We start from the raw sequence: 7,923 nt of genomic DNA, 5'->3' as shown, positions 1-7,923 counted from the left end.
TCAGATCTTTTAACCATGCTCAAATCTCTCTTACATTTTCACCATTTGAGAGGAGAAAATTGTTGAAGTAAGAAAGGAGGAAACTCTTGACATTGTTCAAGTTAGGGAGTTTTAGAATGAGCCAAGGACGATACTCTTGCTGCTTGCGATATTACATCCTGTGGCCATCTCTACCCATATGCAACACAAACCTTGATGACCAACGGAGTTCAAATAACCATTCTTTTATTATTATTATTAATTATTATTTTTTCTTTCTTTAAAAAATTTTATTTTTAGGGTCTTTCTGACAAAACCAGAAAGCCTGCTAGACAATTCTAAAAGAGCTATAACACTTCAAATAACTATTCTTAAAGAGCTGTACTAAAAGTCTCTGTCCTCAAAATTAGAAGTGATCTTTTAGACCAAATCTACTGAAAATGTAGTCTGTGACCTTGTGCCATCCTCTGAAACGTTTACTTCCAGACTGTGTTAAGTATGGAAATAGAGAGTGTTTAGAAACTTTCATAGCTATTTGATAAAATCTAGTGATTCTTAGAGTGAAAATTAACATTGATCTTACATTTTCTGGTCTTTTTTAATACTTCGTTTTTCTAGTAATTTATTTTACTGTATTTTTTAAAAGCATTGGTTAGTGACAGATTTTAAAATAAAACTATCCTTCAGGCCAGGCTGTAGGATACTATCCTACAGGCTTACACCTGTAATCTCAGCATTCTGGGAGGCCAAGGCAGGAAGATTGCTTCAGGCCAGGAGTTCAAGACGAGCCTGGTCAATGCTGTGAGACCTCACCTCTACTAAAAATGTAAAAATAATAGCCAGGTGTGGTGGCGCATGCCTATAGTCCCAGCTACTGGTGAAGCTGAGAGGGGAGGATTCCTTGATTCCCGGAGGTCAAGGCTGCAGTGAGCCATGATAATGCCTCTGCATTTCAGCCTGGGTGACAGAGTAAGATTGTATCTCTAATATATATATATATACACACACACACACACACACACACACACACACATTACCACTTTTAGTATAACAAACAATGTTTGAGATCCTTGTATTGTAAAGAAGCATTGGAAGTTTAGAGTATAACATTGATAATATTTTAACTCCTTTTATTGATTTACTTCAGATAAAATAGATTATAGTTACATAAGAGGGGCCCATCTCTTCAATCTCAGAGAAACATAGGACAGTATCAAGCTTGGCCTATGAGTATGGATCTATCATTTGATATTCAGAGAAATGGATGAAAGGGGTGGAAGGGAGTAAAGGTAATTTACTAATACTAATCTATTTCAATATGTGTGACTTTCATTTTTCTTTACTGAGACGCATCCATCCCCCCAATTTTTTTTTTGTATTAGACAATCACATTAGCTTCAGTTTTGGTATTAAAATAAAAGAAAGAAAAATATTATAAAATTAAAATTCATAAAGAAGGAAAACAGAATAATGAGAAAATGTACACTGGAGAAAGTTACTAATATGGATAAATTTTATAAATTAAGACAAAAGAAAACAATATCTTTGGAAGCAATAGATGTAAGTTATTACGTCCATCAATATACCATGCAAATTGTGATCCAATATAACTTAATTGCTCTCTGGACAGCTAGAAATGGTAGAAATATGCAAGAAAATCAGACATCATGGTTTAATTCAAAAAGCTTCTACCTGTGTTTATTTTCTGTTGCTTGGAAATTTGTCTTTAGTATGTATTTTAAAGGTAGACATTAAACATAAACATAAACAGGACTATAGCAGGAGGAAAGGTGAAGTGAAAGAGAGAAAGAGAGATGCTTTAGGGATGCACTGGAGTGCAGTGGCATGATCACGGCTCACTGCAGCCTTGACCTCCTGGGCTCAAGTGATCCTCTCACCTCATCTTCCCAGGGACCCGGGACCACAGGCATGTGCCAGCATGCCTGGCTAATGTTTTTGGCATTTTTTTTGTAGGGACAGGGTTTCAGGATGTTGCCCAGGCTGGTCTCAAACTCCTGAACTCAAGTTATCTACCTGCCTAGGTCTCCGAAAATGGGATTACAGGTGCAAGTCAACCATGCCTGGCCTGGAAGAGAAAAGTTGATGATAAAAGGAAAGTTCTGTTTTTGTTACCTCCTTTTATGTAACAATTTACCCAAAATCTTACTAGATTAAAATAATATCTGTTTATTATCTCAGAGTTTCCATGGGTCAGAAATCCAGGTAAAGCTAAGCTGGGACCTCTGCGTCACAGTTTCTTATTAGGCTGCAATTAAGGTATTGGCACAGGATGGACATTTTGTTCAAAACCATACAGTTTTTAAAATTTTTATGGATACATGCTACTTGCACATATTTATGAGGTACATGTAATATTTTGGTATAAGTGTACAATGTGCAGTAATCAAATCCGGGTAATTGGGATACCCATCCTCTTAAACATTTATCGTTTCTTTGTGTTAGGAACATTCCAATTCCGTTCCTTTTGTTCTTTTGAAATATACAATAAATTATTGCTAATCATAGTCACTCTATTGTGCTACTGAATGCTAGATCTTATTCCTCTTATCTAAATGTATATTTTTTTACCCATTAACCCCTCTCTATTCCCACCACCCCCGCCCACACCCCCTGCACTCTGCACTACCCTTTCCAGCCTCTAGTAACTGTTACTCTACTCTCTATCTCCATGAGATCAATTTTCTATTAACTTCCACTTGTGAGTGAGAACATGCACTATTTGTCTTTCTGTACCTGGCTTATTTCATTTAACATAATGTCCTCTAGTTTCTTTCTTTCTTTTTTTTTTTTTTAATGGAGTCTTGCTCTGTCGCCCAGGCTGGAGTGCAGTGGCGCAATCTCGGCTCACTGGAAGCTCTGCTTCCCAGGTTCACACAGTTCTCCTGCCTCAGCCTTCCGAGTGTCTGGGACTACAGGCGCCCGCCACCATGCCCGGCTAATTTTTTTTGTATTTTTAGTAGAGAGGGAGTTTCATCGTGTTCGCCAAGATGGTCTCGATATCCTGACCTTGTGATCCGCCCACCTTGGCCTCCCAAAATGCTGGGATTACTGGCTTAAGCTACCATGCCTGGCCTCCAGTTTCATCCATGATTTTACAAATGACAGGACTTTGTTCTCTTTAATGACTAAAAAATATTCCACTGTGCACATGTACTAAATTTTATTTATTCATTCATCCATTGGTGAACACTTTGGGTGATTTCCATAGTTTGTCTATTGTAAACGGTGCTGTCATAAACATGGGTGTGTAAATAGCTCTTTGATATACTGATTTTCTTTTATAATTAACCAGCAGCAGTTCTATATTTAATTTTTGAGGAAATTCCATACTTTTTTTCACAGTGTACTAATTTACATTCCCCCACACAGTTTATGAGCATTTTTTCTCTGCATCTTCTCCAACATCCAGTATTTTTCATCTTTTTGATAACACTCATTTTAACTGGAGTGAGACGGTATCTCATTGCATTCAAATAGATTTGATTTTCACGTTACCTCGTGATGTTGAGTCTTTTTCATGTGTCTGTTGGTCATTTGTATATATTCTTTGAGAAATGGCTATTCAGATCTTTCGTTTGTTTTTAACTGAATTTTTTGTTTTTGTTTTTGCTATTCAGTTGTTTGAGTTTCCTATATTAACTAGTTATCAAAACCAGGCATTTCAGATACTATAGCAACTCAACTCTCATTTCCCCCTTAAGATGTGTATGCTTTTGCTGTTGTTGTTTATATGCTTGTTTTTTTAATGACTTCCCTGGATTTCAGTTCTCATGATGTATGGCCACAGATGTGTGTGTTCAGCTTATCTTGCCCTCATTTTTATTTTTTAACCTGGCTACCCTAGGGGTCACTCTGTGTCTTTCATGGCTCTGTGATCAGTCAATGATTTGGGCAGTTGTGCTCGAACACGTTGATTCCATAAGGTTTCCACCTTTTGCTGAAAGGCTTTCTCTGAGGAACACATTCAAAATTCAGCCAGTTCTCAAATACACCCTATCTTCTCCTTTCTGCTGGGCCCAAGTTGGCTTTCCTTGCATGTATGTTTATTTATCCAGTCTCTCAGGGAGGTATTAAGAGCTTATCAGATCCTTCTGTGTCTCTCATTTCTAGGTTCTCTCCACTCACTCTATGGGTTATTCACAGCTCCGTAACCATAAGTTAACAGAGGCACAAGCTTCCCTGTTCATTTCCTCCAAAATTTGCTACTTTAATAATGTGAATATGGTTTTATATCTCCTGTTCAAAAATGTCAGCCCACTCTGGCAACATGCCTACTGGTTTTGAGTTGTCACTTCACCTGAAATAGGCAAGGAGGAGGAAAGCATTCCCAGGAAGGAAGGCTACAGATCCCACTGCCCTTATTAGGCTTCCAGTGGGTTTCTTATGAATAAATGCTTCTCCATTAGTTGTTTCTGTTTGCTTGATTTCCAGAGGCCTGAAATGGTTATTTTTGACATGTTTCCTACTTTTATGTGACTAAGTTAATTTGATCATAGGAGGAGAGTGGCTTTCATCGTTCTTATTTGATTCTACAAGGAATACATAATCACAGATATTTAAAATTACATAGCATTTACATGCATCCTGAGTAACACTGAAGTATTTAATAAATAGCTGCTGATGAGGGTGGGGCTGAGAGAGTTATGGCTAACCTACAGGTGAGCATATACACATCAGAGAAAATAATCAGGGCATGATTCAAAGAACAGGGACTCTGAAAGGGATCTCAAACAACCTAGCACTTTTGGTTACTATTCTTTGGTAAACTTCATATTTTAATTCCAGGTGGCCATCTCCTAACCCTGCCTAATTCCAGGATACAGGGCTAAAGTCTCTGTAGCTAATGAAAGTGCTTTTCAAATACACCTACATACAAAGCCTCTACTCTATTGGATTAACTTTCAGCCAAACTGTAAAGTTCAAATGTTGAAACACCAGTAAAAGAGGCATAAAATGAATCTGATGAGAAGGTGCTTGGTTGATGGGGAAAGGTAGAAAAAAGATACATCACAGTTTGGAGGTCTAAGATGAAGTGGTTAAGACAATGGACTTGAGCCTTAAAGGACCTATGCTTAAATTCACCACTTGGAAGCCGCATAATATTGAGACATGTAGTTAACTTCCCTGAGTCTCTTTTTTTTTTTTTTTTCATAGAAACTTGGAATAATAGTATGTATTTTATAGGGTCTTTGTAAAGATTAAATGAGTAAGTTTTTGTAAGGTACTCACCTGTACCATGTTAAGACATCAATGTGTAAGAACTATTATTCATAAGGTTTATTTAGTGGTCTATGCCTCGTTCTTTATTAGGCTGTTACAGTCTTGGTGAGGAAGGACTGTGTCATTCAGGAAATTCTGTAGCATTGACCAACACTTGAGGCATGGAGAAAGCTCAGATAGTAGACAGAATGCCTGAATTCTTGACTGAAACATTTCCCTCTAGAAATTCACATGCTGAAATAACACCCATAACCTTTAGTATTTATTCAAATCCTCCAAGAGGATGAAAATGTTTTAGTATAGTGGAATCTTGAGACCTCTTTGTCAAAGTACATCATTGAGATGTAAAGAATTGAATAAACTAGCTTCTTGTTGTGGGTAGTAATAGAGGATATAGAAAGAGGGAAAGATGAGAACCACAAGTAATATAGCTCTTATTCTGGCCAACTATTACAAATTTTTTTTTTATATATAAATACATGTCTGGAGTATGTATCTGTGTGTGTGTGTGTGTGTGTGTCTGTGTCTGTGTGTGTGTCTGTGTTTCTTAAAGTGTTTCGGCTGAAAAGTGTCATGGATTTTTTGTTACTTCATCCCCACAACATGAATAATTTAATTTGGGTGCTTTGTAGTAATTTTTACTGCCTCTGAAATACAGCTATAATTCTAAAAAAAATATTATTATGATATATGAAGCCTGTGGTTTTCCTTCTTCACTTCCTCACTAACACTTCTGTACTCTTATGTAACGTGCAAGCCGATGGATATTAAAACTGCTATCTTTCAAATATAAAATAATATTTGCATCCAGTCATCCCTCTGTGTTTGTCAGGGATTGATCCCAGGATCCCTGCAGATAACAAAATTTGGTTACTTTCAAGTTCCTTAAATAAGATGGCATAGTATTTGCATATAACTTTTGCACATCTTCACATATACCTGAAACCATTTCTAGATTACTTATAATACCTAGTACAATGTATATGATATGTAAATAGTTGTCAGACTACATTATTTTTTGTTTGTATTATTTTTATATTGTTATTTTTATTGTTTTTCATAGAGTTTTGACCCACATTTGGTTGAATCCATGGATGTTGAACCAGTGGATGTGGAGGGCCAACTGTATTTAGTTCTTGGCTTTCATTTTTGATAGAGCTTTAGAATCACAAATGTTATTGATGTTGGCTTATCTTCTCTCTGCTTTAAGCTAATTGCTTAGAATTAATCTTCTTTCTCATAGTGTCAATGAACAGTCTTCTAAGGCACATTTAAAGTAATCATTGACTTAAGCTTATGTTTTACTTTGCTTCCTACTTTCATCAATATTCAGCAAAAGAGTTGTAGTGAAATATGTATTATTTTATCAAATACCCAACATTCCTTCTTATTTTACAGAAAGTCCCCATTGTTTGTAGTATTAGTGGGATATATTGTCTTACCTCCCACAATAGAAATCGAAGATGGGTATTTCTGATCTCTCCACTGCCAGACAAAGAAGCATTTGATCCTTGCTTAACCAGCCGACTAGACATTTGCTTCAAGGCCTTTGAATCGAGAGCACGCACCACAGAGGTGAGTTGATGGTTGAAATGTATTTTCTACTGCTGCGGAGTCAGACACGGAAGCAGCAGTGAAATCCTGGCTCAACTGCTCTTGTTGCCAAGCTCTAGAATCCCTAGATCCTTATTTTCCAAGCCTCCCACCAATATTAGCTTCTTACGATAAATCTCCTTTTTATCTTACATAGCCAGAGCCCGATTCTGTTGGAAAAAAAAAAAAAGCAAAAATCCTGAATAACAAAAGTGTTCTCAAAACTATTATCCTGTGTTCAATAAAAACATTGTCTCATTCATAATACTGCTGTGTAGCTTCATACATGCATTCACACATGCATCTTTACAATTTGATTCTTTCATTTATTATCACTATGATTTGGTATAAAGTACATAGATTTTGCTATCAGGCCAGCCTGGGTTCAAATTTCGACTTCAACATTTGGTGTGTAATCTTGAGTAATATGTGATATAAACAAAAAATCCAGTTTAAAACTCAGTGCATAGAAGACAGATCAATTAATTCAACATCAGAAAATGCATTATTAGCTTTGCCTCTAAGCAACTGTGTAATCTTGGGTAAATAACAAGCTCTAATCTTATTGACCTAATCTAAAAAGAAAATGTTGTTCAGGATTGTTTTAAGACCCTTTCTAGTTCTAAGATTCTATAATTCACACAAAATTCAGTTTCACGTTTCAAAACTGATCGCATTTTGCAATCTCTCCCTGTGTGTGTTTGTGTGTTTGCAGACACTAGGTATTATATAAAATTAGCCCTTTCCTTTTTAAACAAAATACATGTATTATTTTTTGTTATATATTGATAAATTGTGGTTGTATATATTAATGGGGTAGAAAACGTTGTTATAATTTTTTTTTTTTTTTTGAGATGGGGTCTCGCTCTGTCCCCCCAGCTGGAGTGCAGTGGCCGGATCTCAGCTCACTGCAAGCTCCGCCTCCTGGGTTTACGCCATTCTCCTGCCTCAGCCTCCCGAGTAGCTGGGACTACAGGCGCCCGCCACCTCGCCCAGCTAGTTTTTTGTATTTTTTAGTAGAGACAGGGTTTCACCGTGTTAGCCAGGATGGTCTCGATCTCCTGACCTCGTGATCCGCCCGTCTCGGCCTCCCAAAGTGCTGGGATTATA

At 36.9% G+C, this 7,923-nt stretch overlaps 1 non-coding gene across 1 annotated transcript; it reads right to left on the bottom strand.

The window, feature by feature from the left end:
- Positions 1 to 276: 276 nt before the first annotated feature.
- LOC123568140 (U7 small nuclear RNA) lies at positions 277 to 337 on the bottom strand. Its single transcript, XR_006691362.2, has one exon. It is a non-coding gene; the product is annotated as a U7 small nuclear RNA (small nuclear RNA).
- Between the last annotated feature and the right edge of the window lie 7,586 nt (positions 338 to 7,923).

The sequence above is a fragment of the Macaca fascicularis genome, chromosome 12, assembly GCF_037993035.2.
Source record: "Macaca fascicularis isolate 582-1 chromosome 12, T2T-MFA8v1.1".
Classification (NCBI taxonomy): Eukaryota; Metazoa; Chordata; class Mammalia; order Primates; family Cercopithecidae; genus Macaca; species Macaca fascicularis.
This window is presented reverse-complemented; position numbering and strand designations above follow the sequence as displayed.